The sequence below is a fragment of the Coptis chinensis genome, chromosome 4 (assembly GCF_015680905.1).
Source record: "Coptis chinensis isolate HL-2020 chromosome 4, ASM1568090v1, whole genome shotgun sequence".
Classification (NCBI taxonomy): Eukaryota; Viridiplantae; Streptophyta; class Magnoliopsida; order Ranunculales; family Ranunculaceae; genus Coptis; species Coptis chinensis.
The window spans coordinates 66,829,106-66,853,833 of record NC_141459.1 but is presented as its reverse complement, the minus strand read 5'-3'; positions in this window follow the sequence as shown (position 1 = coordinate 66,853,833).

Here is a 24,728-nt window from a genome sequence, read left to right as displayed (position 1 = left end):
GATTATGAATGATTCAAGGCTAAACCTCCATTAGAGGGGTTGTGAAGCCTTGATGAAAGCTTGATTCCGATTATCGTTAGAGTCGCCGTATTTTCTATTCCACTCTAGAAATGATTAGTTCACTATGAGAATGGGTTTAATTGTTCACATGCTAGTTATGAATTGGTAGAAATGCCATGTATAATTAGGGATTAGGAATAACCAATTGTTCTGCAAGCGATTCATTCGGATTACTGACGATTATCTTCGCCGTTAGTGGATTAAGTTGAGTTATGGTGGAATCAATCCCCCTCTAACTCCTTATCATAGAATCAACGTAGCATTCCCTTAGTATTCTGATAACCGACTAGTTGCATCTTGTGGGTAGTTGCATCGTAGTATAATTCCCTTCGTAAAACTCTCATAGACTTAAAAACGACTAGTTAGATTAGAAAACATCCATGCTAGAGCACTAGGAGTGGAACGAACTTATCTACTCCACTATATCTCATAGGATTGAGAGTAGAAATCTTTGATAACTCAAGTAGTAAAAGTATAAGTTTAGTTTACTTACGTTTTGAATTCATAGTTCATTTCGTAGGTAGACTATTCATTTTTATCATATTATTCATTTTTATCATCATTCATTACAGTTATCAAATTTCATTCTTATCAAGTGGGAAAAAAACAGAGAGAACAAAAATGATAATAGCCTAAGAAGAGTTTTATTTTTTCTACTTTAGGCAAAAAAGCTGGCACCCGATCAAAACCGCATCCTAAGTTATGTTACTACCGATCTCCCTTAAAACGGTCCCCATTGACACTAATGTAACTTTCCGCCTCCCCATTTGGAAGAGTAAGCTAGTACAGTTTTTGATAGAGAATAAGGATATATTTGCATGGGTGATTGAGGATATTACGGGGTTAGATCCAGAGTTTGCCTGTCATCCCTTGCATATGAATGAAAATGCTAAGCCAGTAAGACAAAAAATGAGAAGCGTGAGGCCGAAGTACGCTGAAGATATTCACGTAGAGGTTACAAGATTGAAAGGGGCCGGGATAATTAGAGATGTTGAGTTCACGAAATGGTTGTCGAATGTGGTCGTGGTACCGAAGAAGAATGGCAAGGTTAGGATGTGTGTTGACTTTACGGACGTCAACAGAGAATGTCCTAAAGATTGTTACCCAATGCCTTGGGTAGATGAGCTGGTAGACAGAACGGCAGGGTTCAAGATATTCTCTTTTATGGACGCGTCCATGGGATACAATCAGGTCGCGATGTACGGGCCAGATCAGGAGAAGACCACCTTCGTGGTGGAAGGTGGTACCTACTGCTATACGAAGATGCCATTTGTGTTAAAGAATGCTGGGGCCACATTTCAGCGGTTAGGAGAAAAAATGTTTGAGGGTAAGATTCGAAAGGGGATGGAAATTTATATTGATGATATGGTGGAAAAAAGCATGTCAGAACAATAGCACTTAGAGGCACTCCAGGAGACTTTCCACATACTGTGGAGGTATAAACTGAAGCTCAACCCGAGAAACGCACCTTCAGGGTAACTTCTAGAAAATTCTTGGGATACATAGTAGCATATCGCGGAATAGAAGCGAATCCCGAACAGATTAGATCACTGATAGATAAGTCGTCCCCTCAGAACGTGAAAGAAGTGCAACGGCTAGCTGGCAGGGTCGCGACATTGATCATATTTATTTCAAAATCGTCAGATAAATGTCGACCGCTGTATTGTTTGTTGAGAAAGACTCCGAATTTCCAATGGACATCGGAGTGTGAAGAGGCCTTTCAAGAGTTGAAAAGTTATTTGGGAAAAACACCTTTACTATCACGGCCGGAACAGGGGGAGAAACTATTTTTGTATCTGGGAGTTTCAGAGTACGCAGTGAGTTCAGTCCTAATACGAGTGGTGGAAAAGGTGGAAAAGCCAGTTTACTTCCAAAGTAAAACCATGCTGGACGCGGAAACCCGATACAACAAAATCGAAAAGTATGCTTTGGCCTTGATATTTTCAGCCTTAAAGTTGAAGCCCTACTTTGAGTCCCATTCAGTGGTGGTGATAACTAATTTGCCATTAAAGCAAGCGTTGAAAGCAGACAAATCAGGCAGAATGCTAAAGTGGGCGGTGATGCTCAGTTGCTATGAGATTCAATACCAGATTCGAACTACAGAAAAGGCCCAAGCCATGGCAGAGTTTTTAACTGAATTTCCAGCCGAGGACCCAACTTGGGTAGATGAAAAGGTCATGGAACAGGAAGGGGAGCTGAGCCGTAATCCTTTGGATCTTTGGGACTCGTGGATTGGATGAAGAGTTTTCGCGGATGGATCCACGACAGATACAGGGAACGGAATTGGAGTCGTACTGGTGACGCCGGAGAACAATCGGCTAAAGTTGTCGATGAAATTGGGATTCGTGGCTTCTAATAATGAGTCTGAATATGAGGCAGTGATAGCAGGTTTGGATCTTGCTAAAGATCTGGGGGTGAGTGAATTGTCGGTTTACTCGGATTCAAACTTAGTAATTTTTCAGATGAATGGAGGATTTATTGCCCGTTGCCCAAGGATGGTGAAGTACCTAAAAGTCCTACAATGAAAAGCAAACAAGTTTGACAAGATCATATCAGGTTTGCACATCTCGGCCACGGTGAAAACAGACATGCGAATGCATTGGCTTATGTGGCCGCAGCACTTCCTGGAACAGAGGGTCGATCAATTGAAGTGAGGGTGCTAAGCAGACCAAGTACTTCAGATGAGGAAGGTGTTTGGCTTACTACCAAGAAAGAGCAGGGATGGATGACACCCATTAAAACATTCCTGATGGGAATAGAAATAGAAGACAAACACGAGAGACGAACGATGGAACAAACGAGTCAAAGATACACATTGCTCGAAAGGGATTTGTATAAAAGGAACTTCAACGGACCGATGTTGAAATGCATAGGGCCACAGTAGATACAGGAAGTTTTGGCTGAGAGACACGAAGGGGACTACAACAGTCATTCAGCGGGGCGTACAATGACCCACATATTGATATTACAGGGGTACTTTTAGCCACATATGAAGAGAGATGCCACAGCGTATGCCAAGAAATGTGAGAAGTGCCAGAGATTTGCACCGCTCATACATTCTCCAGTAGAGCCGTTAGATAACGTGTTCAGTCCTTGGCCATTCGCCATGTGGGCATTGGATATAGTTGGGCCGCTGCCCATGGCGAGTGGCAAAAGAAGGTTCATGTTGACCGCTACTGATTATTTCACCAAGTGGGTAGAGGGAGTAGCGTTGCAACAAGTTAAGGAAGAAAATGTGAAGAAGTTTCTATGGGAGAAAATCATATGTAGGTTCGGGTTGCCGCACACAATCATCGTGGATAATGGAACCCCATTTACTGGGGGAAAGGTGTGAGAGTTCCTTCAAGCATTTAGAGTGAAACAGGGGTTCTCAGCACCATATAATCTAGAAGGAAATGGGCAAGCAGAATCTTCAAACAAAATCATAATGGATAATATAAAGAGAAAACTGGAGGAGCGGAAAGGGGCATGGGCTGACGAACAGAATCACGTACTCTAGGCATACTGCACCACACCACGAACCTCGACTGATGAGTCACCGTTCGCAATGACGTATGGGGTAGAGGCAATCATACCAGTGGAAATGATAGTATCTACGACCAGAACCAAAGCAATAGAAACGGGAAAGAATGAGAGGATATTAGCCAGTGAGCTGAATCTCATAGAAGAAAAAAGAGAAATAGCCCGCATACGCTTGGAGGAATATCATCAGAGGTTACAGTGGCATGACAAGAGAGTGAAGCCGTGCACCTTCAAAGTTGGAGAGTTAGTTCTGCAGCGCGTTACACCAGCCACGAGAAAGGGGAATGAGGGTAAACTGGGGCCCAACTGGGAAGGACCCTATGTGGTGATGGAAAAGGGTACTTTTGGAACTTATCGATTACAAACTTCAATTGGGGTGAAGATCGAGAAACCTTGGAACATTAGAATGTTGAAAAAATTCCATGTATGAGATGAGGATTGTTAATTTTGTTTACTTACCAAATAATAAAGCACACTTCTTCCATATGTCTTATGAATATGAACAAAGGAACACAACTGGCTTGGGGGTAAACTGAGATGCCCCCATAGCGAAGGGGACGAGCCTGTCGTGGTCTAGGGTCCGAAACAAACTAGGGGAAAACTGAGCTGCCCCCATAGGCTTCACAGCCATCCAAAGACAGCGGAGGGGATGAGCCTTTCGCAGACGCTGGTCCGAATCAAATTGGGGCAAACTGAGCGGCTCCACAAGCTTCACAGCCATCCAAAGAGAGGCGGGGGATGAGCCGCCAGCGGATGCTGGTCCGAATCAAATTGGGGCAAACTGAGCGGCCCAATAGGCTTCACAGCCATCTAGAGACAGCGGGGGGGATGACCCCTTCGCGGACTACGGTCCGAATCAAAATGGGGGCAAGTTGAGCTAGCCCACAGGCTTCACAACCATCCAAGGACAGCGAGGGGGATGAGCCCTTTGCGGACTACGGTCCGAATCAAATTGGGGGCAAACTGAGCTATCCCCACATGGCTTCATAGCCACCAAAAGATAGAGGGGGGGATGAGCCCTTCGCGGACTATGATCCGAATCAAACTGGGGGCAAACTGAGCAGTCCCCACAGGCTTCACAGCCATCCAAGAACAGCGAGGGGGATGAGCCCTTGACTGTGGTCCGAATCAAACTGGGGGCAAACTGAGCTGTCCCCACAAGGCTTCACAGCCACCCAAAGAAGGATAAAATGAAGTAAAAAGATATAGGACATCTTGCACTACTAAGTGAGTGAAGCTTTCAATTGCAAAATTATGGGAAATATAGTAAAATTTGAAGTTCAAAGGACCATGAGTTGTAACCTGCTGGGCTTACCCATAAATCCAGGCGAAATTTATATACATAATGCAAAAGGAGTAACAGTCAAAGTATATCAAGTGCAAAGAACAAAACTACAAAGTTCATTCAACATTCTGATCTTCAGGGTTATGCTCATGCTCTCCCATCGGCTGGCCTTTAGACACACCTTCTGTGAAGAGACCTCAGTCACATCCCCCACAATTGTAATATCATCATCCTCGGCAATTGGGGAAGTGACCGCACTGTTAGTAGATATGGGTAGCACAGGCATAGCAGAATCGGATGGCGCTAACGTTTGAGTATCAATGATTGGAGGCAGAATTACTGGAGGGTGCAGGGGAAGAAGGTGACCAGCAACAGTAAGCTCTTCAAGCAGTTGCTTCAGTGCATGCCCAATCTTCTTCCCAGCTAGGACTCGAAAGCGGTCAGCAGCATCCTTCACAGCTTTGTCCACAGGAGCCTGAGTGGAAAGCCTGTCCGCCTCCCTTTGACTCTCCATTTTGGAAGCGACCCCAATACATAATCGCGGTGCTTATCCTCAGCTTGCTGGAGTGCTTTCTGAGCCTTCACTGCCACGATGCGCAGATCGTCTCGATCTTTCTCCAATTTGTTATACTTCGTTTTCCAGCCATCATGACCATTAATCTCCTGCTTCGCGATCTCCAGAGAGTCCAATGTACTAGTCAAGCAGTGCACCACATTCCCAATGTCCAGGCTCAACTGAAAAAACAATATTCCTTAGCAACGAAGGTAGTGGATTTGAGAGAGAAATAAATAAGAGGAACCTACCTTTTCCCAACCGGTATAGATAGCCAATCTGTGAGAGGCGAAAGAGCCAGAATCGCCATATGCTTGATCGTTGGGAAGATGTGAGTTAAAAAAAAGAGACGCTGCAACAGCTGGGTTGTCAAAGGCTGAGTCGCGGATAGTTATATCGCGATCTTTAGCCTTAAATCTAGGTTGCCAAATTTTAACTGTATCAGAGGGCAGGGAACCTGAGGCAGTGGGTTCCTTCCCATGATGCTGCCCTGGAGCTAGTGGTCGTGGCGGTGCAACAGGGGGGACAGAGACGCCCAGAGGTGTAGTCCTGGCCTTTTTCGCGGGCGGACTCTTGGCCACCACTTCTACAGCCTCATCACCATCTGAGTCGCTGTCCCACAATTTGAGATTATTTGTTGCCATAGCAGCGGCAGACTTAGTAGAAGGAGGAGGAACAATATCGTTTTCCCAGTCCGCTAATGCAGAATACGAAGAGGGGGCAGTATGGGGAGTAGAGGAGTGGGATTGAGCGGCGACAGCTCTTTGGGCAACGACTTGGGAGTGGTAAATCTTGGTGGTGTATCTAAAGGACTTGTGGTGCTTTCTTTTAGGGAGTGGGGAGGATTTCGGTTTACTTTCTTTTGGAGGCAGCAAGCGATAGAGGGGACCGTGGTAGTCGCCAATGCTTTTCAAGGATGGATCAAGTAAAAGAGGGTTACCTTTTTCTGGGTCAATACCGAGAAGTTAGCACTGAGCACTTCCCAAGTCCCGGAGGTGTTGGAAAATTTCGAATGAAATGCCGGCGTAGAGTTGAGATCGCGAATCAGGTTTCCAGCCTGGATCACAAAATGAAGACAAGTTAGAAACATGAAAAAGGAGTACTGCGAAGTAAAAGGTGGTACATACCACTTTTAAGGAAACTGAGATGCCTTAGAGAAACTTCTGATGGAAGGTCCGCGGAGATAAAACCCCCAGACACATATAACGGATAGTAATACCACACTTTGTCAGATATGGTGATGTGGAGGACAAAAGACTTCTTCTGTGGACGAGTACAGAAGGATTGGTACCCTATGCTACCGAACTTGGTACTCTTCTTTATATAAAAATGAGCAATTATATCGCAGAGTTAGATCTTAGGGGACTGGGTTTCATTATAATGGTTCGCGGCATACATGACACGCCAAAAGTTACCTATGCCTTGGCATGGCGGAATATTGAAGTGGTTGCATACCTCGACATCTAAAAGAGTTATAGGAAAATGCAAGCCTGCCGCTATCTGACCTACAGTAGCGATGAGACAACCAGGCCGCAATTTTACCAAATGTTGAAAATGGGTGACACTGGGCACATACTCAAGGACCAAGTTAGCCGGAATGCCATAGGCAGCTTTGATCGCGTCTATATTTGGTCTACAGTGATATGACGGTGGGGGAGGAAGAGCAGTCTTCCTTCCTGAGGTAGAGGGTTCAGCGGCAGAGCTGGAAGAGCCAGAATTTGAGGATTCAGATCTATTCACAGTATGTCTGCTAGATCTGGACTCTGACCTGTCAGATCTAGTGGCCGAGGTATTTGCCGAATCAGATTTCGACATATCAGATTAAAATAAAGGGAGGAAATCGAATGCAACAATGGGGGAACCAGTTACGAAGGGAAAAGTGAGGGACAGTGACACAAACGAACAAAACAAGATAATGAAAGAAGGGAATAGAAAGGGAGGAGACAAACCTGAAATGCAAGGCAACAAAAGCCAACGAGGTAGTTCAAAAGAAACCCGAACGGAGCTTGGAAATCGCACAAAGGTGAAGAACAGCAAGAAGAAGTTGAAGAGTCTAGAAGATGGAAAGATGTAAGGCTAAAGTGTGGGATTGGGAGTGGAGAGAGGGGTTTAAGCGGGAGTCTAAGCGGTAGGGGCAAAAGAGTAATCACAGAAAAAGGGACCATGGGAAATAAGACACGTGGGGCATCGAAGTTTGAAAGGCCAGGCCATATGCGCGTGCGCCTGAGACACGTGGAAGCAATGATGGAGCACGTGCCAATAAAGAACGGGAAGGTAACAAAACCACTCAAAGAAAGGCGTACCGCGAAAGGAAGAGGGGTTGAGAAGGGGGCTCTCGGTCCCAGTGTCTGTTTGCGGATCACCAAGGGGTTCACGGGACGTCTATGGGGCTGAGAGGGGCATCTATAGAGGCCATATTCCTGACATATGAGATTATAGGTGGTAAGTGGGCTAGAGGCAATTTAAGAAGGAGGAGACATGCTGCAGTAGATCAGGTTTGCGGAACCCTAACTGCTAAAAAACCGCCGCGACATGTGGGGAGATAGGGGACGCTGGATTAAAAAGAGATCAATGGACGACAAGAGGTGGTTAGAGAAGTGAAAGAAGAAGAGAGATAAAAGAGTGAGAGGGTGGAAAAAGATGAAGAGAAAAAGAAAAGGAAAAAGACGAGAGAGAGAGAAATATTAGTATTAGTAAGGTTGTAATTTTTGATAACACAAATACTATGGAGATAGATAATATTTCAAATACATATATAGTTCACCTAACAATTAAAAAATAAAGTGAAGAAGCCATAAAATAGATAGCAATTAAATGTGCAAGAAAACATAATTGTAAGGATACAATTGCTTTTGAAAAGAAAAGAAAGTTAGTTACTTAGTGCGCTATGTAACTGACACTAGAAACCAAAGTAAAGAAGCCATATAATAGATAGCAATTAAATGTGCAAGAAAACAGGAACTTCCAAGGAATAATTGATTTTGAAAAGAAAAAAAAAACATATATATATATATATATATATAGTTACTTGGCACGCTATGGAACCGACACTAGTGTCAACACACACAACAACAAGCTAAAAACAGATATAGATACTAGTGTCTACAAGGCCAAAGACGTGCTAAAGATGATAGACCCACACTAGTGGCGACTCATAAAATTGGCACATATATGGACACTAGTGTCAATACGTAAAACTTGTGTGTATGCGGACACTTTTAATAAAAAAGAATTTAAAAATTACACTAGTGCATGCAGTTTCATTTATTTGTTATTATTTTTGTTTACTTAATCAATCATAGCTTTATGATATAAATGAAACACTTGCGAAAAATAAACAAACTTCTTAAGTATGGACAATGGATACATACAGTGGAAATTGCTAAAAGAGCATTGGTCAAAATGGTTAATGCATGAAAAGGAAAAAAAAGTCTAGAGCTGATTCCTATCTTGAAGATTTACTTGGATAAAAGTCTAGACATCCATCTTAAACAAGAAGAAGCTTGGCTTACCAAAGATGCGCCGGTCCCAACTGCAAAAAGTTTAGTTGATACAGGTCATAATAAAATTTGGAATTGGTGCAAAAGACATTATACATCAAGTTTATGCTTAAAAGACACTTAAAACGAGATAGAATCGGCTCAACCTTTCTCAAGTTTATGCATCAATGGGGACCATCCTTGTGGAAAACAGTTGCAACATAACCTAATCTAATTCAAGATCCTGTGTTCCTCTTTTTTCCTAGAATAGGAAAAAAAAACCCTTAGTCAAGTTTCTTATCCTGTTCAATCGCATGTTTTTTTCCACTTAAGGTAAAATCCTCCATTATTCACAGTGAGAGTTCTTCAGTGGAAAAAACTTTGTATGCAATATGAGTTCTAATGTTCTGAATCTCCAAAATTTCCCACCTCTTCAAACAGCAAACACAATTGCTCAGACACAAAACCTCATTCAAACGGTGGATAGAGATTGCTCTCAAGGAGCAAATGGAGCTAACCCAGGAGGGCAACCACGTAACTGGAATGCACTATTTCAGGGAGATAAAGGAGCTACACTCGAAACTGGGCTTAAACATTTTAGTCTAAATATAGTTGAGGGTGTTGCGCAAGTTCTAGAGGAGTTAATTAATAAAGGTCGGAATATATGGAAAGACTATGTTGTGGGGTTCTTTTTGGAACAAAAACTACCATACCCGGTGGTCAAAGAATTCCTCAGGAAAAAATGGAAAACAAAGGGGGATTATGAGATGGTTGTGGATGCAAATCTTTTCTACTTCAAATTTACCAATGAAGAAGACAAGAGAAAGGTTCTGGAAATGGCGCAAATATACATGGCAGGGAAGTGTTATATTGTTACCCAATGAAATCAAGATGTTGAAAAGAGAAAAAATACAATCAAGGCTATTCCGATTTGGGTAAACTTATACAATGTGCCAAATGATTTGTGGACTGGGGAAGGTTTGGGGTTTCTAGGAAGTAGATTAGGGGAACCTCAAAGGATGGATGAAGCCACTACTTCAAGGAAAAGATTGGCTTTTGCTAGAGTTAGTGTCTTAGTAGAGATTAATTCAGAGTTACCTGACACCTTTGATATAGATATGGGTGGCGATGAGATTAGAACGATTTCGGTGGAATATGGCCAGATACCAAAGATGTGTGACTGCTGTAAGAAGTTTGGGCACAAGACTATAGGGTGTTTGAGGAAAGGCACCATAAGAGAGGATGAAAGACAGAAGGAGGTGATGGAGGATAATTCTGTCACTATTCCTGAGAGTAGCACGCTAAGGAATGAAATAGGAGAAGAAATTACAAGCCTTGCTGAAGCTGCAGTACGGCAGGCCCCTGAGGATCTATCATCAGATAGATAGGAGTTGATAAATAGTATCACCAATGAGGAAATGGTAACAAGGATCCCAGACAGTGCCATAGAAACGGAACATTGTGTTGAGACGCTGCCAGTTATAGAGGAGGTGGTTAGCACTGAGGTTAGTACGAGATCAGTACAGTGGTCAGAACAGTGGTAGCTGAAAATGGTGAAGCTGATAGAGGGACTGAGTACAGTGGTGATATGAATAGGGAACACAGGGATGGGATTAGTGAGATGGATCAGGGGGTTAGGACATGGTCAGCTAGTGAAAATGAACAAGATACAGAGGTACAAGAACCTGCAAGTGGTGCAGAAATGGAACAGAAGCAGAATAGAGTGGTGACCAATGAGAACATGTTGAGTCATTCAGAGATGGAAGTGGGAGAGTACGATAACGCTTTAGTGCCTTATGTGGAGATCACACAAGGCATTGAGTAAGCAATAAGGTTTAATCCTTTGCTATGCTGTGAGGAGGAGCACAAGGAATATAATAATATCAGTGAAAGCACAAGACTTGGGGAGTTGTCTGAAGAAGTTGTGTCTGATGAAGAAACTGTCTACATCGAAGACAAAAATCTGCTTCCTTTGTCCGAAGAGCCTCAAACGCCCGTTAAAGGTGGAGTTGTGACTCGAAGTCAAGGTAAACAGACCCAAGCAGCTAGTGGAAAAAAACAACAAGGAAGCAAAAACAAGGGGAGACCCAAGGGAGCAAAGAATAAAAAACATCATCACTAATGATAGGCCCTATATGTATTTGGAATGTGAGAGGAGCGAATGACCTTTTTAAAGCAAAGGAAATAAGTAAGGTGAGAATTGATAAGAAGTTATGTTTGTATGGGATACTCAAAAGAAAAGTGAAAAAGGAGAAGTATGATGGCATACGGAGTGTTTGCTATCTTACATGGGAGCATGAAAATAACTATGACAAAACTTTGTCAGGCAGAATTTGGATATGTTGGTATCCTTTTGTGGTGAAGGTACAGAAAATTGATATGATTGAGCAATTCATTCATTGTATAGTTGAATACCTTCCAAAGGCGGAAGAGTTTTTTCTTACAGTGGTGTATGTGAGCAATTCTTTTCAAGAAAGGTTATCATTATGGAAAGATGTGATAAGGCTGCATGGTTCAATCACAAAACCTTGGTGTGTAGCGGGAGATTTTAACAATATCAGGACTACAAATGAAAGAATAGGTCGTGATCCTATGCACCCCAGAGAAGCCCAGGACTTTATACTCTGTCTCCAAAATGCTGGGTTAACAGATATCAATTCTAGCGGATTCTTTTATATATGGTGGAATAAATATGTTGGTGCTGCAAGCACTATGTCAAAAATAGATAGATGCCTAGTTAACAGTTTGTGGCTAAAAAAATATCCAAACTCAGGGGCTGAATTCTTACCTTAGGGAGTTTCCGACCATTCCCCCATGCTCCTCACATGGAATGATTTTAGTCGGTCCCCGATTCCCTTTAGATTTTGTAACTTTTGGGTTTATCAACTGGAGTTCAAAAACATCCTAGAAGATGTTTGGAATACAAGGATATATGCAAATCCTATGTATGTTCATATCCAAAAACTCAAGATGCTTAAGGAGAGGATCAGACCGTGGGCCAGAAAAAACTTCTCAAACTTACATGAGAGAGTTATAGCCGCAAGGCAGCAGTTAAGTGATGCACAGATTTACCTCCAGAATAATCCATCTGATGTGGGTTTGGGATTATGTGAAAAGAAGGCTATGCAGAAATATATTGATCTAGCAAGAGCTGAAGCAATAGATTTGGCCCAAAAGTCTGAAGCTCAATGGATGACAGAAGGGGATAGATGTTCGAGTTTTTCCTTCAACTCCTTGAAGGAAAAGGCAGCCAGGAAAGGAATATGGGACATAGCGAATGATAGTGGTGAAACAGTGCATGGATAGGCATAAATAACACAGAGCATAGTGAAATACTTCACTCATATGTTGGGCGTTACAACGCCACCAATTAATGATAGAAAATTTTTCATGGAACTGAATGTCAGAAACACTATTGATTTAGAAATGAGTGCGATGTTGGAAGCTGAGGTGACTGACACAGAAATCAGGGAAACCTTGTTTGAGATGGAAAACAATAAGGTGCAAGGACCTGATGGTTATAACCCATTCTTTTTCAAATTTTGCTAGGATACAGTAGGGGTGGATGTTGTGAATGCCATCAAAAATGTCTTTAGAACAAACAAAATGCCTCGGGGTACAAATGCTACATTTCTATGTCTCATCCCAAAAGTGGCTTCTCCATCTAAAGTTGAAGATTTCAGACCGATTGCTCTGTGTAACATGATCTACAAATGTGTTTCCATAGTCATCACCAATAGGTTGAAGATGGTGCTACCTGAGCTAGTACATGACAATCAGTCAATGTTCATCCCAGATAGATCTATACAGGATAATATCCTTTTGTCCCATGAAGTTCTGAGAGGATATGATAGAAGACACGGTACCCCCAGATGCTCAATAAAACTAGATATCAGGAAGGCCTATGATATGGTAAGTTGGCAGGCCATCTTCTACATGCTGGATAGATTCCAGTTCCCGCCTAAGCTGAAAAAGTAGATTCAGTTATACATTAGCTCACCTTCTTATTATGTCCTCATAAATGGCTCGCCTGAAGGTTTTTTCCCCGGAGGTAGAGGATTAAGGCAGGGGGACCCCATGTCTCCATATTTGTTTGTGCTTATAATGGAAGTTCTTGGCTGCCTAATTAGAGAGAGTGTGGAAAATAAGCTAATCCAATACCATTCTAAATGCAAGAGGAATCAACTCACGCATCTGGCTTTTGTGGACGATGTTTTAATTTTCTATAAAGGGGAAGTGAACTCTATATACGCTCTCAGAGAATGTTTGGTGGAATTTAGCGCAGCTACTAGGCTATAAATAAATTCGCAGAAGACTACTATTATGACTGGTGCCATGGGACAACAGGATGGTGTGGTTTTGGCTCAGATTCTAGGTATTGAACTTGTAACTCCTCCAGTACAATACCTAGGACTTCCTCTCATCTTTGCTAGGCTTGGAATTAGAGAATGTCAACCTCTAATAGATAAGGTCACAAGCAGAATCAAGAGCTGGAAAGCTAAACTTCTCTCTCATGCAGGTCGACTGCAACTCATATTATTAGTGCTTAGTTCACTACATATTTATTGGGCCAAAACAATCATTCTACTAAAAGCAGTTCTAGAACATGTGGAAAAAATATGTGTGACTTTTCTGTGGAGTGGAACTGATATAAAGAGGTGTGTGCATCAAGCGAGTCCAAGAACCATCTGCAAGACAAAGGAAGAAGGTGGATTGGGGGATCATGAATATGGAGGTATGGAATAAAGGAGTTTATTGTGGATTGGTATTCTAAGTAGCTGCTAAGGAAATTAGTATTTGGGTCGAATGGGTATGGAAGAATCTACTGGCTCATAAATACTTGTGGACTATGACAATCCCGCAAGATTGCTCATGGTCATGGAGAAACATTCTACAGAGCAGAAAAGAAGCGCGAGATCTTATTCTGTACTCGATCTCTAATGGTAGAGACATGCTTGTATGGCACGATCTCTAGTGTACTAGTAGCCCTCTCTTGTTCAATGCACAGGCAATAGCTGAAATCCAACTTCCAATCAATGCCACAGTGGATCAACTCTTCTCAGAAGGTGGTTGGAATGAAGTGGTACAGAACATCTAATGTAGCAGGTTAAGAGAGGATATCTTGAGTACAAGAATCAATAAACATCTAGATAAGGATTGAGTGGTGTGGAAGCCTCACCAAAGTGGGAAGTTCACATCGAGAAGTGCATATGAAGCTTTGAGGAGAAAAGGAGAAAAAGTAAGATGGCAAAGACTTGTGTGGGGCAGGTTGATTATACCAAGACACTCTTTTACGACCTGGCAGTTGTTCTCCAATAGTTTATCAACGCAAGATAGGATGGTGCACAAAAAGATCCTCTCTTTCTCCTGCTGCTGCTTGTGTAATCAAAGTAGAGAATTTTCAAATCATCTTTACTTTGATTGCGCATATTCGCGAGAGATTATCAATGGTATAAAAACAACTCTGGGAATTATGACTGATGGAAGAAGTTCAAATAGGGAATGGTCCTCGCTGATGCGATTATGTAGAGAATCCAGTTTAATGGCAGAAATTTATAAGGTCTACATTTGTGCGGTAGTGGATAGGATATGGAAAGAAAGAAATGGGAGAGAATTTAATAGCAAGGCTAGACCAGCAATAGTGGTCTTGAGGAAAATCATCAGAGAAACCAAGAGGTACATTCAGACTCAAGCATCTGATATTGAAGATTCGCTAGAAGCTAGAAAGCTCTGTCAGTCACTGGGTATTCAGCTCAAGTTCAGAGCAATGAAAATGCGACAGTGCAATTGGATCCCATCGGAGGAAGGAAAGGTAAAACTAAATGTAGATGGAGCATTGACGGATGAGGGAACTGGCCATGGAGGTGTCATCAGAAACTATCATGGCGAGGTGTTGGCAGTTTATACGGGAAGTGGTGACATGCAATCTGTAATCTATCAGGAGCTGAAGGCAATTGCGATCGGGCTCGAGCTATGCTATGAACTAGGATATCACAAGGTGGAAGTTGAATCTGACTCCCTTACAACAGTGAAAATCATCACTAAGATTGCAAAACCACCATGGACATGTTCAAATTTGGAGGCTCTGACATCAAAGCTAGCTGCGAAATTCAGCTATTGTTCCTTTTTGCATGTTTTTAGGGAAGCTAATAAGCTGGCAGACTTACTTGCAGGACTTAAGACTTCTATCTGTAATGATTTAGTAGTGTTTATACTGATAAAACATAAAAATGATAGTTTACCTACGAAATGAACGATAAAACTAAAAACGTAAGTAAACTAACACTAATTTATGTGCCTAAGATTTATCAAAGATTTCTACTCTCAATCCTATGAGATATAGTGGAGTAGAGTGATTCGTTCCACTCCTAGTCCTTCCGCATGCTGTGTTATCTACGTATAAGTAAACTTAACTAAAGTCTAATGAGAGATTTACGAAATGGCAACTAGACTACGATGCAACTACCCACAAGATGCAACTAGTCGACTATTAGAACAACTATGGGAATGCTACGTCGATTCTAGGATAAGGAGTTGAGGGGGATTGATTCCACCTTAACTCGACTTAATCCTACTAACGACGAATCGTCATAATCCGAATTGAACTGCTTCGCAGAACAATCTGGTTACTCCTAATCCCTAATTACACATGGCATTTCTACCAATTCATAATTAGCATGTGAACGATTACACTCATTCTCATGGTGAACTAATCATTTCTAGAGTGGAAAGGAAATTACGACGACTCTACGATAATCGGGATCAAGCTTACATCAAGGCTTCTCAACCCCCTCAAATGGAAGTTTAGCCGAGAATCATCACGCTATCATTCCCAATGGAATTCAAACAAGACATGATATAAAGATTGGAACTTTGCTTGTTTAAACTCAATTCAAAACTACTAATGCAATAATTGAATTAAACTAATAATGACAAATAATTAAATCTACGAATTGAAATTAAACAATTAATGGAAATGAAACTAGATTATGGAGAACACTATTTTATTAATCTAATGAATAATAAAACAATGATTCAAATACTAAATTAATAATCTAACTAATCTAGGTCTAGCTATCTACGTAATAAAGGAATTTAGATCTAAACAATTGTAAATGACAAGAATCGAAATTGACAAACTAGCTATTTTATTTATCAAACTAATGAAGAACAATGATTCTAAAGATTAATCTAAAATAATAATTGAATTTAAACTGAACTTAATTAAAAACAATTAAATCTAGATCTAGAATTATCTATAGTTTTAGGTCTAACTAGCTACCATTAACTATCTACCATTAATAAAGAGTTAAGCTTTGGTTTTTATACTTTCAAATCCAAAAATCGTGCATGGGCTTGGAGCCATGTTTTGGGCCAAAGAATCAGGCCCAAAACCCAATTCTTTCAGTCCAAAAAGGTCTTTTCAGCTGCAGTTGGCTTCAACAGATTTTTCGTCTACTTATGCTCCTCTGGTTGGATCAAGGCTTAGACCATTGGAAATCTCTTTCCGAGTTGGTCGTTTTGACATACGGTAGGCCCCATTCCGAGGTCTGAGTCCAAAGATCTGGCTTTGGAAGTTCTCACGACTTGTGTTTTTTACGCCCAGCGTCGACTTTTCAGCTTTTGACCGGACTTTAGAAAGGCTTTGTCTTCTTGAATCTTGGCCTTTAATCACGGAACTCCTTAGTAACCGACCTTTGCTCCTTTATCTCACTAAAGTGGCACATTTCTGCACATAATGGACTTTGAAGCCTGAAATGCATAAAGACACGTAATCAGTGTTAACTCTTAATTATTACTCACATAATTGGTCTAAAAGTATGATTCTAGGGTTAAAACTACAGTTTTGGGCTCTTATCAAATCGACCCCCAAACAGCATTTTTGCTTGTCCTCAAGCAAAGATGAAAAAAAATTAGAATAAGTGACCAAAAATAGAGTTCTAACTACTCTCGTTTATTTGAGTCGCGATTGCATTGACCATATCACAACAAGGCGCTTAAACCACTAGGAATTCCCTAGTGGGCCGAGTTATAGCCTCGTGAGAGTTTTCCAGTGAAGGTACTCACAAACTTCATCTATACTACAACGACTAAGAAATAAAACTATTGTTTCCTTATTCATGCTCTAAATTAACTATACCTCTCACTAGCAATGCATATAGAGTAATCAAGTCAAAACCTAAGCTAATATATCCATAATAATCAATCATCTACAATAAACATATATACAATGAGTAATACTATGAAATGCCTAGCAGGTTCGTTTCTGAAACTCGAAATAGCGTCCATAAGTAGGTTCTCACAATAATAGTCAAGATACAACACTCTGATTTTTCCACTCAAGTTTTGCTACTCCAGTGTGCAGTGGGCACACTTTACCTTACAATCTCAATGACAACAAGGAAGCCGGAGTCGATCAAACATATCTGCCACTTACTATCACACTAACGTATTCCTAATTGAGCTAGAGGTCTTTATTAGGTGTTGCGGGGATTAGGAGATGGTTTAAGAAGGAAGGAAATGGATATTCAAAAGGGACAAGTCTGAGATAATAAAGTTTTCATATTACTAGAGAAAACCTTGTTATTTACTTTTGCTTCCACACTTTGTTTCCATCCTTAGCCATATATTTTTTTTTCTTTTTCTTTGGCTTTTGACTCCTTTTATTCTATTTTTTTTTGGAGTTTTTATTTTATTTCTATTTTTATTTTTCTTTTCTTTGGATGGAAACTTCTTTTCTTTATTTTCTGAAGCAATTAACTAACTTTTGTTTACACAGGTTTTTCTCTTCTTCTTTCTTCCTCATTCTATTCTCAGACTTATCTAAATTGGGTAGGTTGAATTTTTTATTTTGTTTTGTACAGGGTAAAGGATTTGTGGTTTATGAAAGGCTAAAGAAAGGCTCAGAGGGGCGACTAGCGGAAAATAATTTATAGGTTTGAATTTCTAGCTATATCGATCCAAAGAGGGCCTAAATTCTCGTTTAGGATATGGTTTAGTGATCAAAGCAAGTGGACGTGCGATATCTCTATCCGGATTTTACTTCTCCCTTGTGTCATTTCTCAAATGTTTCGCTCATATAAGGCTTTAGGCTATATTCTCACAGGATTTGTAGAATAAGTACTCGATACTCATGTATTATATTTATAGATAGATGCAAAGATTATTACCTACATATTAACCTAAGTTTCTAAAAATTATTCTAATGCAAAATCTACGTGAGACTTCTAGATTATTAAGAGCACAGAGAAGGAAAACAATACCAATATTCCTAAGTGTATAGCATGAACTTATTTATTTATATTTTTGAATTTTTGAAATTTTAACTAGAAAACAAATGCATATTATACATATTTATATCCTAGCAGATGCCTTAATTACACGTGTTTCTATGCCCCCCCAAACAAGAAGCATGCTTTGTCCTCAAAGTATTTTAAATAAAGAGGGTAGGAAAAATACCATTGAAACGCGTGAAATTCAGGAACATCTGCAAAACAAAGTTAGAACGTACTAATATAGGAAATAAAAACTGACTCAACTCTATAAGAGTTCCACCCATTATGGGGTTAACAAGAATCAAATTGCTTGGGACATAAGCAGACACTAAGTAAAATTAAAACTTACCTTATCTCCCGCTTTATTCGTCATCCTGCTCATCATCTTCTTCTATAAAGAAGTGAGGTTCCTTCGCGTCCTGCCATGCCATGATAATTTGTCAGGCTTCCCGCCATTTATCATCTATTATTGCTAACCTATTAAGCACCACTTGGTCTGACGGGGTGTAGGGTGCAACCTGATGAGGTTGTATCCTCCACCCTTGCCAAGTCATTGCACGGAAATATTGAATAATACTATTGGTGGGTCATACAGTGTCGACCGTAATCCAATCCGTGAAACGTGTACAAAAAATAGGAAAGAAACATAACATAATACGGGAAATTAGAACAGGCATAAGAAGATACTTATGCCTCATGCTATGGGCTCGTGCTAAACTAGACATCAAGGTTCGGGGAAGGTCATGGCATATACGTCCCGTGGCTAAAGCAAGAAAGACGCTTCAAGTGGCATCATTCACAGAAGAAAAACGTCATTCCCCTAAAATATTTAGCATGATCCAAAACATAACAGTTCCTATGTTCATGGACAGGCTACCAAAGGCGACGTTATATTCCCCTTGGTCCTCGATATGGAAAATGCCTGCCCCATAGGACTCATGCAAAAACTCATAAGTGTAGACATACATATTATCTACCCAATAGCACCATGGGTCTTGTATTTCAGCGGGCATAGCAAGTCCAAGAACAAATGCTAGCAAGAACCTGGTAATTTCCATTGGTTCATCATCAATGTTGATGGAGAACACTTGTTCTCCATCTGGTCTCTCAAAGAAAATGCAGTTATCGTAAAAATAAGATGCTAGTGTTGGAGAATAAAGTGCATTGGGTCTTACCATAAGCGGTTCCCAGCCAACGTATGTGATCGCCTCGCGAAACCAAGCACCATAAGTAGTGCTTTGGAACAAATCTTCGAAAGACTGTTCTGGTATCAATGTAGGAGATGTCATCTCAAAATTACGCTCTGGAATAGCTGCGAATGACCCGGGAACAACCCGCAGAAAACTGGAATTTTTCTGGTCAACGGAAGTCGGTAGCCGAGTCGCTTTCTGTTTGAAGCCTTGAAGCCTCGACTGATTTGGAATTCCAGTGTTTGAGCGTGTGAGTCGCGCTCACCTTGGGTGCTAGTGCGCTCTGTAAAAAATTCTGACAAATGTGTAAGGCGCGAGTGCACTCCTCTGGGGCGCAGGTGCGCTCCGAGGTGCTGAAGATCGAAAAATGAGACGAAACGTGGGAAACGTGGGAGTGAAAGGTGAGTGATGGAAGTTAGGTGTAGTGTGGATTGTGAGTGTAGAATGAATGAAGTTTATATAGGTTTTAAGTTGCTAAAACGGATCCGGAAGTTGCCAAAAAGTTTTTACGGCAGTTTCCGAAAATAATAAAATTTCCAAACCGAAAAACGGAAACAACTCATTTTCTTGATTCGACAACAAACCTAGTATCTTTTAGGTTGAATTTAGGATAGAATCTACCTATTTTATCGAGATTTCATCCTACCATGATACTTATTCATAGATATGCCTAAAGAACCACATTTTCACCCTGACTCCGCAATAACTTCTAAAACAAGGGTCATATAAAAATCATGCTGGAATAGATAACACCACCCCCAAACAATTTGTGAAGGTGGGATCAATATTAAACAATCACGCACAATAAAAATAATGACATTATATTAAAATTGGCATTAAAAGCCCTTTTACTACAAAATTCGAATTACGGAATTAAACCTTACATTAAAATAACTAACAATAATAAAACTACAAATAAAAAACATCAAACTACAAAGTACTGGTAGCGGAGGGCACACGCTCAGGAGATGGCTCCTGAGCTCCCGATGGGCCAGCACTATTCGTCTTTTGGCGACGACGCTCGTGCCTCGATGGTGTGTCCTCAGAAGGAGAATCCTCGTGAGGTGGGAATCGTGCAAGCATGTCGGCCCAAAACTGGCGCTGAGCTTCTAGCTCAGTCCTCATCTGTTCCCACCGCTCGTCCTCCCGTTGGGATCGGATCTCGAAGTTATGATGGATAGTAGCCTATCGAGTCCGGAGGTCTTCGCAGATAGTGTTGAGTGAACGCATGCCACGATGAATTACGGCCATGTGTTCTGCATCTGACCAACACCTCTCCAAGGCATCAGTATCAAAACAAGTCAAGTCCTCCTCATCCTCCGAGGCATTCTCATTTCCCCCATCCTCCTCGTCATTCTCATTTCCACCATCCTCCTCGTCCTCTACCCTATCCTCAGGCAACCTTCAAACTCGTTGGACACAATCCTTATAGATACGAGGATTTCGGTGTAGGGTGATGTAAAACCTATCAGACGCCGGAGCTGCTCTCAACTTCAACATGATCTTGGTTATCAACACACGGAGAGGTGCAACAGACTTCCCTACTCCCTTAATCATGCTAAGCAAAAACTCCAAGATACAGAACTCGTACTTCTGCTCCTGGAGTATCCATAAAATGTGGAGGCGATTCGGACCGATGTCGCGACCTTCTCCTTCCCCGGGGCGTTTGACCCAATCCATTGAGCTGCTGCCAATTTGGTTGGTTCTAAGGGATGCTGGCGAACACAATCTGGCTTCGCATTGTAGTTCCCTTCGAACCGGCTATCCGCGTTCATCAATGTCTCTACCCCGTTATATTGGGACTCCTGTAATATGGCATATAAATGGATTCTAGGCGGAATGCCTAGAATCTCAGCCAACAACCCAGTAGTTATTTCCTTCCTCCTCTTCGCCACCATAACAAAAATTCTACTCCCCTCCAACTCCCTCGTATTGTAAAACCGTCGGACTAAGTCTTCGTGGTAAAAGGTTTCGGTCGAGTACCACAAGCTATTCTAGTCTCTACTAATCATTTCGTCACCATAAAACGGCGCGAAGTGGTTGCCAGTAAATGCTTGCTCCAGCAAAATTCGACGTTGTTGAACCATTGGAGTGTTTGGAATGTAGTGGGGGTTTAAATGGGATGTGGTGTTGGAATTTTAGTCGACCGAATGAAAAAACAGTGGTGGTGGCGCGACAGTTCACAATTTTGAAATTTTCGGTGGTTTTTTTGGTTTTTTAACTTGGTGGAGATGGTGGTGGAAGGATTTAGAGAAGATTTGAAGTGGATTTTTGATGGTTGGCATGGGTTAGTTTAGGTTTCTTTTTAATTTATTTATTTATTTATTTTTTTTAGGTTTTGAAGCTTGGTGGTCGTTAATGGCAGTTTTAATGGCGGTTTTGCAGGTGCCGACTAGCAAAGTCGGTAAAACCTTTGGGTGATGATACCAGAGGTCTGGGGCTCGAACCCCGCCAACATCAAAGAGTTACTGATCTCATTTAAAAACAGGCTTACAAATAAAAAAAATAAAAAAATGGCGGTTTTGATAAGATGAAATCACGACTTGGTGTGGAGATAAGGGGCGCAGGTGTGCTGCCAGTGCGCGCGGGTTGGGCCCAAGCCCAATTTGAAAATTTCGAATTTTTCGATTTTTCGCGCAACTTCAAACTAAAATTGCCGCTTTGTTACCGGTCCAATTTTTGCGAATGAGATATGGAAATGATCAGGAGAGAATTTCCAATCCAATGATCCATAAAACACTCTATTCCAACTGTGGATGACATATAAGATAGTGGAAAACACCTTGAAGTGCGTGCATGACGTACGTTATGCGAACGAATGAACTCTAAATTCATAGAATATGTCAACCCGAATCGAATTACAATTAAACGGCCTAAACAACTCTAATGGGACATAAAACATTCTAAGGCGGAACACCAATTACCCCCACCCCCAAACAAATTTTTACAACAAAGTTTAGAAAATTTGTTTTTTTAAAATGGTCTTTTAAAGTCAGATTCCCGTGACTTCCTAGGCTACTATATTTATTTTTTAATATTTTTTACTTTTATAAGGAAAAATAATAAGCAATAAGGACATAATTCACTCCATAGAGAAACATGACTAAAAAAAAATCCGAGAAAACATGCAAGAGTGGAAAATATGAATTATGTTAAACGTGGACTTAGGATCCGGTACTTACAGCCACACACTCCATAGGGAGGGCCCGATTACCTTAATGGTGCACTCACCAATATATGGAAATGAAAGGAAATGCACCAAACACAAAAGTTGAGTCGTTTATAGTCAGATACTCGAGACTTTATTTAAACATATGTCTGAATATGCAGTTTATCATATATTAACAACCGAAATAGTTGTGGATTATTCCATAAATAAATATCACAGAAAACATATCCAAACACAATCAAGCACCAAGATTTCCTATGACGCAACCTAGTGAACTGAAAACAAAGTCGGATAACCCTATAGCGTAACCTAGCATGCACCTTCTTTTTCATTTTTGAACGAGAGGGTGTCCTAGTAAATAAGTGTGGAAAAGTGAATGGTTGTGGAAAAAATGGTGGATATGGATAAGTTGGAGAAGGAAAACATGTAAACAATGAGGATGTGGGTTTAGCAAAAAACTCATTCATGGTGTAGGTAGGGACTGTTTCAAGTCTAAAAATGAAGGTGTCAAATGCTTTGTTCTTCCGAAGTATTTGTTTACTAGGTGGATTTAAAAATTATGAAGCCTGGAAGAAACAAAAGGATCGAGTGCAAACTCGAGATCCCTTTGAAAGGGTGGAAGGAGGGAGTCGAGGTAGATGTTGTGCAAAATAGTTCTTGATTGGGTGAATCATCACCTGCGCTCTAAGAAACTCATCAATTCCTCATCTAGATTGGTCATATCCACGCTTACTATGATAGTCCTCTATATCTTTGAGAAAGTCATCTATCTCATCCTCATCCGTAATATGTGTATCGACTAGTGTAGGGATGAAAATGTTGAGTCTGAACTTCCAAAGGAAAGAAATTTGGGCATATGATTATCGGGGAACGTGTTGTTGAAATAATCTCGAAATGAAGCTCGATCATGCTAACCTCTCCATCCATAGGCGAATCGGGTAAATGTGTCTTTGTTTTAAAACATTTACTTCAACAAACAAGATGGCCAAAAAGACATGGACATTGAACCATCGCGGCAATTAATGAGCGCATTGGCAGTTGCCAGGAAAGGACGCCCTAAGATGATCGGGACAAAGTCGTTAGCGACTTCTGTATCGAGGATGACAAAATCAGCCGGATAGTAGAAATCTTGAACTTTTACCAGCACATTTTCGACCACACCCTTAGGATACTTAATAGACCGATCAGCTAATTGCAACGTCATTTTAGTGGGTTGCGTCTCGTCTAGACCTATTTGTCTATACAAATAAAACGGGAGTAAGTTAACACTAGCCCCCGTGTCTAATAACGCCGGTCATCATATAAGAATCTCCTAAGGTGCATTGTTATGCAATGGGGGCGACCGGGGTCCTTGTACTTAACAATTCCATTATGTTCCGGATAGAGTTGGGAATTGTTACGTTAAAAGGCATCTTTTGGTATATTGGTCTTACGCCTAATAGTACCAACTCCTTAAGAAACTTAGCATGGTGTGGTAGCTTTTTAATAGCTTCGAGGAAGGGAAGGTTTATAGTTAGATTCTTAAAAACGTCCCTAATCTCCTCATAATTAGTATCCCTAGTTAACATGGCTAATTTTTGTGGAAACGGTGGCTTCTGTCTATATTTAGCAATGGTATCACCTGGATGTTAAACCTTGGCTTTCTGTTTCTTAGGTTGTGTTGTAACTGGTACCTCTACAGTGGTAGGTTCTTCAGTTTCTATTTCGGTATCTAGTAAAATATCAGGTGTAGGGGCTACTGGTGGGGTAACTATAGGCATAGTTACTTTGTTATCAACCACTCTGCCAAAACGGAGAGTGGTGATGGCCTTTAGCTCACCTACATTTTCATATTCATTACTAGTATTATCGGTTACCTCAAAGGCTGTGTTTGTTGTTTTAGGATTAGGTATTGCGTGACCTGGAAACACACCTTTGGGTTGGGCTTTATCTTGGGCCAACTATTGGCTTAAATTATTAACGGATTGTAAAAGCTGTTGGTTAGATTGAGCCATGGTTTGGAAAAGTTTTTGGCTCACTTGTATGAATGTGTCAAGACGATCCGGTTGTGTGGGTGTAGTAGTCACGGGTGGTGTGGCTGGAACTATTTCGCGTGAATTATTTATGGGCGGATTGTGATAGTTATTATTTACCGGGACGATACCTCTATTAGCGTTATAATTATTATAACTACCTTGACCTTGTACTTGAACTTG